This window comes from Arachis ipaensis, chromosome B1, assembly GCF_059453495.1.
Source record: "Arachis ipaensis isolate K30076 ecotype BB chromosome B1, ASM5945349v1, whole genome shotgun sequence".
Classification (NCBI taxonomy): Eukaryota; Viridiplantae; Streptophyta; class Magnoliopsida; order Fabales; family Fabaceae; genus Arachis; species Arachis ipaensis.
The window spans coordinates 104,724,049-104,735,001 of record NC_142436.1 but is presented as its reverse complement, the minus strand read 5'-3'; the positions used below and the strand labels follow the sequence as shown (position 1 = coordinate 104,735,001).

The window sequence follows — 10,953 nt, the reverse complement described above, 5'->3', positions numbered from 1 at the left end:
TGAATGTTACAGAATTTGGATCAACAGCCTCATCAAGATTATGGATCATAAACCCAAGGCAAAAGGAAAGCAGGGAGAGGCCTCAAAGCCCAAGAAACACAACAGAAGCTCAATATAGAAAGTGTATAAATAGGATAGAATTGAAGTTAGAAAGAACTTTTACCTTCACTTTGAGCTAGTTTTCATATCTTTGTAATTGAATTCAGAGCTATGACTCACTAAACCCCCTTTCATTGGGTTAGGGAGCTCTATTGTAATTCAATGAATCAATAATAGTTTATCTTCTTCTTCAATCTTTTCTCTTGAATTTTGTTAGAAAGCTTCTCGATCTAATTCCATTGGGTAGTTGTCTTGGGAAAGAAACTACCCATAATTGGAATCCTTCGGAACCTTGGGAAAGGAATGGAGGATTCATGCTAGAGAAGCTTTCTCACAGTGAATTGGATTGGGGTTTGGATGGATATTGTGACATGTAATCCTACCAAATTGTGGTTCATGAAACTGTGTGGTATAATCAGTGATCGAGCATCATCTCTTCTTATGAACATTTAAACCAAGGGATTGGGAATTTGTTCATTTTTAGAGAGAATTGGTGAGCCAAGGGATTGGGATCCAATCATATAAGATTGCCAAGCAAAATTCAATGAACGCATTGCTTGAGGAAGAGATAAACATGTTTTGATTCGGAGATCTCAATATCTCCTATAACCCAATGCATCCCCCAATTCTGATTACATCTTCTCTTTACATTCTGCAACTCAATTCATGCAATCACCCCCATTCCCTTTTAATTTCAGCAATTTAGTTTCTGCTCTTTAATTCATGCAATTTAAGATTCCGCCATTTCAATTTCTTGTCATTTACTTTTCCCGCCAATTTTACATTCCGCAATTCTCATCTCAATCTTGATTCCGCTCAACTAGAACACACTTCTAATCCGAATTACTCACTCAACCAATCCTTGTGGGATTCGACCTCACTCTATTGTGAGTTTTTACTTGACGATAACCGGTGCACTTGCCGGAAGGAATTTTGCCGATCGTGCAATTTCCTAAATCGTAGCATAACTAGTTTATGCGCATCAAGTTTATGGTGCCGTTGCCGGGGATTGGTTTTCGATTGACAATTCTCAAATTGGAAGTTAACTAGATTGAGCAATTTTTCTTTTCTTTTGTTAATAGTTTTTGTTTCAGTTTATTACTGCTAATTTCTGCAAATTTTAATTTGTTTTCTTTGCTTATTCACTTGTTAGCATACTAACCACTAGCGGTTTGTGATATTGCCTCACTATGGAATTTCCACTATCTTTGGATGAGTATTGTTTGAGACTGAGCACATTGCAAAAAAGAAAGGAGTATCCATCATCTTTTGGTCAATCAAAATTCATGAGAAACTCTCCACCACCACAGAATGATTCATGTTATTATGCTCATGGTGGGTGGGAGTATCAGGAACAGGAAACGGGGTACTTCCCAGAGCCACAAAATGGTCCATGTTTTGGTGAATTTGATCACTACTCAAGTTGTGGCTGGGAAGATCAAAACCAAAGAGATTTCACTTATTCACACCCCATTCATCAAGAGCCATCACCTCTGAATTATCCAACCTCACCTCCTAGTTTTACATATCCAAATTCTTCATCACTTGAGCATTTCTCAGCACAAAATTCCTTCTCAAATTCATACAATCCATTTCACTATCCACAAGACTCATTCCACTACACACAAGAGTCATACCACTACCAACACTCCAACCAAAGACTCTATCAGCCCACACAAAACACATACTCCCAGCCACCATATCACAGCCAAGATAATCAACCTCATCAACCCAATCCAAACCAACAATTTCAAGATCAATTAAACAGGATAGAAGGAATGATTGCAACTATGGGCAGAGATGTGGCCGATTTGAAAGGCTTTAAGGAAGAAGTGATATCCAACTTACAAAATCAAGGTGCTGCCATTCAAAAGCTAGAAGCACAAATTGGATATCTATCAAAGCAAATCCCTACCCACAATTCTTCTAGTGATACCATGGCAAACCCAAGGGAGGAATCAGAAGAACAAGAAAGGGAGAAAGTCAATCAAGGGAGATCACACTCCAATGAAACAGAGAGTGGCAAAGAGGAAGGGTTCATTGAACCACAAATTCAGGAAGCTTTTGATGAACAGGATACTCCAACTGTCCAACAACAACCAAGTTCTGAGATCAAGGATGTGAAGGCAGTAGAAACAAGCACCAAAATGAGGATTGTGACCGAGAAACAAAGGATCATATCCATGAAGAAGAGAAGGTCGAAGAACAATCCAACTCCTGAGCCAACAAGCAAGTTCACTCAAGCCAATCACAAGGGAAAGCTTGCTGGAAAGAAGCATTCACAACAAGGGGCACTAACTAGCTCCTTTATCCACTTGAAGTCATTCCTCTTAACAAACTGGAAGAAGAGGAAGAAAGTCAGGAACAGCATGTCAAGCTAATGACGTTAAAGAAGCGCTTGTTGGGAGGCAACCCAACCAAAGGTAGTTTTTCTTTTCTAGTTATTTCAATAAAAGAGTTAAGTAGATTTATCTGTATAGCAAGGAGCTAAGTTTGGTGTTGCACACCAAAACAATTCAAGGGTGAATGTGAGATTCTAAGTTTGGTGTTCCACCAAAAACTTCATTAAAAGCACATTTCTACCTCAGCATGACTAGTCACTAGCTCCAACCAATCAGGGAAACTACTTAAACAATAGTTTAATTTCTAGTTCATAGTTATTTTCTTAATAAAAGCACATGAGGTTTTCTGCATATGATCCAAATTGCTGCATATGGCAAGGAACTAAGTTTGGTGTTCACACACCAATCTAAGTTCAGAGGCCTACAAACATACATGCATGCTAACCAATTCTCAAAGTGCTTGGGGAACAAGCAACTTCTAATAGCTTTGCAGGAAGACAATCAATCTCATGGAAGGAATATACATCATCATCAAAGAGAACACCAAGGCTAGGAAGGATGATGAACAACAAAGAAGATGCTAAAAGGTTGTATTGTCACTTAATTGCTTGTACTTTGAATTGCTGATATTGGAAGTTTGCATGCACCCCTGCTTTAAGTTTGAGTCATTGCAGTTTTTGTTTGTCTGTTTGTTTAATTTCCAAATAAGTGATAGTCTAAGTGTCTGGATAAACTTCACTTGCTTAAATGTATGCTTGCCATGCTTGTTCTGTTTCCAAAAATAAAAGAAAAGTTTGAACAAAAGTAACTCAATTCCATTTAGTAAGAAATCAAATAAGATTAAGTGTTGGTATGCATGTTTGATTGAATAGTCAACTCACTAAGAAATAAAGTTAGAATTGTCACTTTTAGTGGAAATTAGGATGCTGTCTATGGATCTTGATGAATAAATGTCTTTGGCCATGAAAAAGAAAGAAAAAGAAGAAGAAAAAGCCACTGAAAAAGGGCAACCAAAAAGCAAAAAAATTGAGAAAATAAGCTAGGCACCAATGGTTTGAACTTCTGAGACAAATGCCTGTGGTGTTTATGTATTAAGGATATGCTTGGATGAATAGGTTCTGAGGAGTGTTTCAACACTTGGTAACTTGGGTTAACTAACCCGGGATTATCAACCAAAAGTCCATTATCAAGAGCAACCTAAATACAAAACATTTAGTCACACAAAGAGGTGCTGGGCACTAATGTCTCAAGAAGAAATGTGAACTAAAATGCCTGTAGTGGATATGTGTAGTGCACTAATAAGAAAAAGAAAATGCCAAAGGCTTGAGCAACACATGACACTGAGCAACAAGGAGCAAATAAGCTCAAAGAAAAAGAAAAACAAAGAAAAGAAACTTGCCAAGGATATGTGAATAACAAGAGGCCATAAGCAGTGTTTTAGTGGAAACATAAAAAGTGACATTCTTACCTAAGAAACAATAAAGTGATGCTGCAACAACTTTCTGCATGAACACCCCATTAATCAATGTCAATTACTTACTGATATGGCTAATGAATTTACTTTCTATTTCATTCTTTCTTCTCAATAATTCAGAACTTGCTTGGGGACAAGCAAGGATTAAGTTTGGTGTTGTGATGCCAAGGCATCTTAGGCTAGTTTCACTAGCCTTTTTCTTTTATTTTTAGTTGTTTTATGCATTTTCTTGAGCCTTAAGTAATCATTTTGGGCCAATTAGTCATGCTTGTCTTAAATCATTCAACATGAAGATTTTGATGCAAATTCCATGAGTTTTTAGTTATATTCCTTGAATGCTATGAATGGAAGAATTCTCATGAAATTTTGCAAGACTTTGATGCAATTGTTGGATGATTTCAGGAAAGAAGAGGCTAGGCAAGGAAGCAACAAAATCAATAAAGGAAGCTTGAATATCACATGTGGAGTTTAAGTTCCAGTTTAAGCTTAAACTGGAACTTAAACTACCAAGCCATATAATGCTGGAAATGGCGTTTAAGTTCCAGTTTAAGCCTAAACTGGAGCTTAAACGCCAGAATCATGAAGGCTAAGAAATGCTGAAACTGAAGTTTAACCTCCAGTTTAACCTCAAACTGGAGGTTAAACGCCAGAATGATAATGCCACTAAGGAAGGAGTTCCACGTTTAACCTCCAGTTTGACCTCAAACTGGAGGTTAAACGCCAGAATGGGAAAAGCACCAGGGAGCCATTTCCACGTTTAAGCTCCAGTTTGACCTCAAACTGGAGCTTAAACGTGTTCGACCAAGTTTTCTCCTCCAGGGTTGCTCTCTCCATTTCCACGTTTAAGCTCCAGTTTGACCTCAAACTGGAGCTTAAACGTGTTCGACACCTCCAGGGCTACCTTTCTAAGCTTCCACGTTTAACCTCCAGTTTAACCTTAAACTGGAGGTTAAACGTGTTCGACCTCCAGGATGCCTCCTTCCATTTCCACGTTTAACCTCCAGTTTGACCTTAAACTGGAGGTTAAACGTGTTCGACCTCCAGGGCTGCCCTTCCTATATCCACGTTTAAGCTTCAGTTTGACCTCAAACTGGAGCTTAAACGTGTTCGACTACATGACTCTCCAGGGCTGCCTTCTTCCATTTCCACGTTCAAGCTTCAGTTTAACCTTAAACTGAAGCTTAAACGTGCTTCTACAAAAGGCCTCACTGGAAGTGTCTGGCGTTTAAGCTGCAGTTTAAGCTTAAACTGCAACTTAAACGCCACTCTTGGAAAAGGTTTCTGGACCAAAAATATTGTGGTTTAAGTTAGTATTTGAGCACAAACATTAACTTAAACTTATTCTGGTATGAAACCCAATTGAATACCATGGTTTATGGGATTGGGCCTGAAGGATTGATGAGTTTGAAATCTCAATTTATTGAGTCATGTGTCATTATTTGATTATCATTAAGTTGGCTCAATGAATGTTACAGAATTTGGATCAACAGCCTCATCAAGATTATGGATCATAAACCCAAGGCAAAAGGAAAGCAGGGAGAGGCCTCAAAGCCCAAGAAACACAACAGAAGCTCAATATAGAAAGTGTATAAATAGGATAGAATTGAAGTTAGAAAGAACTTTTACCTTCACTTTGAGCTAGTTTTCATATCTTTGTAATTGAATTCAGAGCTATGACTCACTAAACCCCCTTTCATTGGGTTAGGGAGCTCTATTGTAATTCAATGAATCAATAATAGTTTATCTTCTTCTTCAATCTTTTCTCTTGAATTTTGTTAGAAAGCTTCTCGATCTAATTCCATTGGGTAGTTGTCTTGGGAAAGAAACTACCCATAATTGGAATCCTTCGGAACCTTGGGAAAGGAATGGAGGATTCATGCTAGAGAAGCTTTCTCACAGTGAATTGGATTGGGGTTTGGATGGATATTGTGACATGTAATCCTACCAAATTGTGGTTCATGAAACTGTGTGGTATAATCAGTGATCGAGCATCATCTCTTCTTATGAACATTTAAACCAAGGGATTGGGAATTTGTTCATTTTTAGAGAGAATTGGTGAGCCAAGGGATTGGGATCCAATCATATAAGATTGCCAAGCAAAATTCAATGAACGCATTGCTTGAGGAAGAGATAAACATGTTTTGATTCGGAGATCTCAATATCTCCTATAACCCAATGCATCCCCCAATTCTGATTACATCTTCTCTTTACATTCTGCAACTCAATTCATGCAATCACCCCCATTCCCTTTTAATTTCAGCAATTTAGTTTCTGCTCTTTAATTCATGCAATTTAAGATTCCGCCATTTCAATTTCTTGTCATTTACTTTTCCCGCCAATTTTACATTCCGCAATTCTCATCTCAATCTTGATTCCGCTCAACTAGAACACACTTCTAATCCGAATTGCTCACTCAACCAATCCTTGTGGGATTCGACCTCACTCTATTGTGAGTTTTTACTTGACGATAACCGGTGCACTTGCCGGAAGGAATTTTGCCGATCGTGCAATTTCCTAAATCGTAGCATAACTAGTTTATGCGCATTACATTTGTAGTGACCATTTTGCAATCTTCCCATCTTACTTTCTTTGCTTCTCCTTTGGGGTTTTTATCCGTGTCACTTGGGAAGCTATCAGTATGTTTGGGAATCTTCTCAGCTAAATATCCCACCTGGAATTCTTGCTTCCTAATGGTCTCTCCCTGGTTCTTAATATTGGCTCGCACCTCCTCTTTGAACACCTTATTTTCTTGAATCTCTTGGCATATTCCTTCAAGTAAGGCTTCAATCTTAGAGAGCTTGTCATCAAGTGATGAGTGATTCGGAGCAGATGTACTGTTTTGGTTTTGATAAGCATGTGGAGAAGTGTTGTTGTGGGGGTGTTGAGATGTCCTCTGTGCGAATTGCTGGTGAGCTGCATTGTTGTTGGAGTTGTAACGTCTTTGGTCTTTGTTTTGATCTTGCTCACTTCCCCACCCAAAGTTTGGGTGGTTTCTCCATCCAGTGTTGTAGGTCTTGGAGTATGGATCATAATTTTTCCTTGGTGAATTCCCAATGTAGTTGGCTTGCTCCTGACTACCCTCTGCTTCTTCATTCATTCCTTTTTGGGTTGTTGATGAAGTGGAGATTGCTGCTACTTGGTTCATCTCTATCTTCTTGGTGAGGTCAGCCAGTTGCTGGGTAATGAGCTTGTTTTGGGCCAACAGAGCATCTACATTGTTTAGCTCCATTACTCCTCTTGTGTTCCCTCTTTCGGAAGCATAGAAGTAGTCGTTCTCTGCTACTGTTTCAATAACATCTATGGCTTCCTCAATAGTCTTCTTCTTGTTCAAAGATCCTCCAGATGAATGGTCTACGGCCTTCTTTGACTCATAAGAAAGTCCTTCATAGAAAATATGCAGCTGCACCCATTCGTTGAACATATCTGGTGGGCACCTCCTTGTTAGGTCTTTAAACCTCTCCCATGCTTCATATAGAGTCTCACCATCTTGTTGCCTGAAAGTTTGGACCTCAGCTCTCAGCCTATTGATTCGTTGAGGAGGGTAAAATCTTGCTAAGAATTTGTTCACCACTTCTTCCCAAGTTGTCAAGCTTTCCCTTGGGAAAGATTCCAGCCACTTGGCTGCTTTGTCCCTAAGTGAGAATGGAAATAGGAGCAGTCTATAGGCGTCAGGATGAACACCATTAGACTTCACTGTGTCACATATTCTCAGGAAGGTGGTTAAATGTTGATTAGGGTCTTCTTGAACACCTCCTCCAAACGAACAGTTGTTCTGAACAAGGGTGATGGGCTGTGGTTTAAGTTCAAAGTTGTTGGCATGGATTGTTGGCTTTTGGATGCTACTTCCACAATTGTCTGGGTTTGGATTGATGTAAGAGCCTAAAACTCTTCTATCCTCCCCAGCATGATTTGCTCTACCTCCTCCCCCATGGTTGTGATCCTCTTCTTCATGATGGTTTTCCATGTTGTCTTCCATGTTTGGTTCAAAGAATTCCTCTTCTTCCTCAGCACCAACCACTTTCTTTCCTCTTGCCTCCCTCCTTAATCTAAGGAAGGTCCTCTCAGGTTCAGAATCGAAGGAAGTTGAAGCCCCGCTTCTTCTCCCTGTCATACAACCATCAAGTGCAAGCAAGAAAAGATAAGTGCAGAAAGTATTTGTGTCAGAATTACTGTTAGTTTTGGGTGATGCAATATATCAAACAGTTAGTGGGTTAGCAAACAGAATTGAAAATAACAAAGAAAAACAAAAGAGTAGAGGGGGAAGGGAAGAAGTTTAACTAAAATAGAAAGTAAATCACTCAAACAGAAAATGAAATTCACAAAATAAAAATGCTCAATCTAGTGATCTTCCAATTTAATCATTGTTGATGCACAATCAATCCCTGGAAACGGCACCATAAACTTGATGCACAAAAAACTTGTCTCACAACAAATCTCCCTTCGGCAAGTGTACCGAATTTGTCGTCAAGTAAAAACTCACAATAGAGTGAGGTCGAATCCCACAGGGATTGATTGATCAAGCAACTCTAATTAGAAGAATATTCTAGTTGAGTGAATCCAGGATTTGGGTTGAGAGTTCCAGAAAATAAAATGGCGGGAATGTAAATAACAAAAAGTAAATGCTAGAATTAAAGGACTGGAAGTAAATGACTGAAAATAAATTGCAGAATTATAAATGGGAATGGGGGATTTGCTCATAAAAGTAAATGGTAGAAATTAAAGAGAATGGGTAAGATCAGAGATGGGGAGTTCATTGGGCTTAGGAGATGTTGCAATTCTCCGGATCAAGTTCATTTTCATCTCTTCCTCAATCAATGCACTCATTGATCTCCTTGGCAATCTTAAGTGATTGAATTACAATGTCTTGCAATTCAATCTCTCAAATCTTGATCAATAGCCAATTCCTTGGTCAATTGCTCATGAGAAGAGATGAAGTATGGTCACTGATTATACCACATGCATTTCCCAAATCAAGTATTGAGAGGGTTATAGTCACATACCCATCCAAACCCAATTTGGTCCAGCATGAGAAAGCATTTCTAGCTTGATCTCTTCATTCCTCTTTCAAGGTTCAAAAGAGATCCAAGTTTGAATAGCTTCTTTTCCAAGATAACTACTCAATTGGATGAAGATCAAAAGCTTTCAAGTAAAATCAAGAGAAAAGATAGAAGAAAAATAATGAAGATTAGTATTGATCCATCAAATTACAACAAAGCTCCCTAACCCAATGAAAGGGGTTTAGTTGTTCATAGCTCTAGAAAATGAAAACAAAGATGGAGAATACATCATAGAACTAGAATTGCAGAGAAAGTAAAATACAGAGAGTAATTCTCTTTTTCCAATCTTCCAGAACTCCTTAACAATTCAAAGCTACTCCTATATGTACTACTTCTCTCAGCTTCTAGTTGGCTCTTCAAGTATTGGGCCTTTGGATCTTGAGTTTGAAGCAGTTCTCTTCTTCATTTGGGCTTGGCTTTACTTGCAGAGAGAAAATGTGAAGTGGGCAGAGACTTTAGCTTAGGACGTTAGGGGTGTTAACGTTTAGTGAAAATATAAGTTCGAGAACGTTAGTGACAATCAACTTTCTCACTAACGTTACTAAGTAAAAGCCACGTTAACTTCAACGTTAGTGGCATAAACGTTGCCACTAACGTTGCCTCTAAGTCCTTCGCACACGTTATTGAGACTTAACATTTCCAATAACTTTGAAAAGCCCCCTTTGTTCCCACGTTAGAGCCCACGTTAACTTAGTTAACGTGGCTCTTTAACGTGGGCTTGCCATCCTTCGAGAACGTTAGTAACACTTAACATTGTCACTAACGTTCCAAGGTGCCCCTATGCCTCACGTTAGAGTCCATGTTAACTAGGTTAACGTGGCTTCTAATGTGGCCATGCTTAGCCATCCCCAACGTTAGTGACAATGTTGAGTGTCACTAACGTTGGCCATTCTTTCACTCATCAACGTTAGCTTCCACGTTAACTAGGTTAACGTGAAAGTTAACGTGGCTCCTTGGGGGTTGTGTGGTTGCTTCCAACGTTAGTGACAATGTTGGGTGTCACTAACGTTGTCACTAACGTGGTATATTTCTCCTTAGGCCAACGTTAGTGACAATGTTGAATGTCACTAACGTTGGCGCTTCTCCCCCTTTCTAACATTAGAGGCCACGTTAACTAAGTTAACGTGGATTCTAACGTGGCCACTTATGAGCATTTGCCAACGTTAGTGACAATGTTAGGTGTCACTAACGTTGGCTCAACTTCCCTTCTCCATGTTAGAGTTCACGTTAACTTAGTTAACGTGACTCTTAACGTGGTCAATGATGGCTTTGAGAGCGTTATTGGCAATCACTTTTCTCATTAACTTTGCAAGTTACCTCCCATTCCTTGCTTCCTTTGGTCCTGAAATCAAGCAATAGAGTGCATCAAAATTCTAGTCCAAGTCATGGGTAATGCAACATACAATTTGTCACTAAACTCATGCAAAATCCTCATGAAATAATGTAAAATGCACAATGTATGCTTGAATCAAGGTGTAAGTGAATATCTACCCAAAACTAGCTTATTTCCTAAGGAAATGCATGAAACTAACCTAAAAACAGTAAAGAAAAGGTCAGTGAAACTGGCCAAGATGCCCTGGCATCAATGCTTTGTCCCTTTTAATTGAATAAAAGAAAAAAGTTTTGAAGCAGGAAGCTATAAAATTCCAATTTAGTAGAATTAGAATAAGGATCAGTTGTGGTATGTGTTTGATTAGTTAGCAAGTCCAATAATAAAAGCTGAAGGGTAGAATGTTCCTTTTAAGTATGAACATAGTACTGTTGTAAAGTCTTAGCGAATAAACATCCCTGAAAGAAAGAAAGAACAAAAAGGAAAGGAAGAAAAGCCAAAAATTGGCAATAAAAGTGAAAGAAACAAGGAATAAAGCTAGACACCAATAGCTTGGACCTTAAGACATATGCCTGTAGTGTCTTTGTACTAGGATCTTCTTGGATGATTAGGTTCTAAGGAGTATTTCAACACTTGGTAATTTGGGTTAAC

At 38.7% G+C, this 10,953-nt stretch overlaps 1 non-coding gene across 1 annotated transcript; it reads left to right on the top strand.

The window, feature by feature from the left end:
- The first annotated feature begins 7,331 nt into the window (after nucleotides 1-7,331).
- On the top strand, nucleotides 7,332-7,438 carry LOC148577752 (small nucleolar RNA R71). Its single transcript, XR_015903977.1, has one exon. It is a non-coding gene; the product is annotated as a small nucleolar RNA R71 (small nucleolar RNA).
- The last annotated feature ends 3,515 nt before the right edge of the window (nucleotides 7,439-10,953 follow it).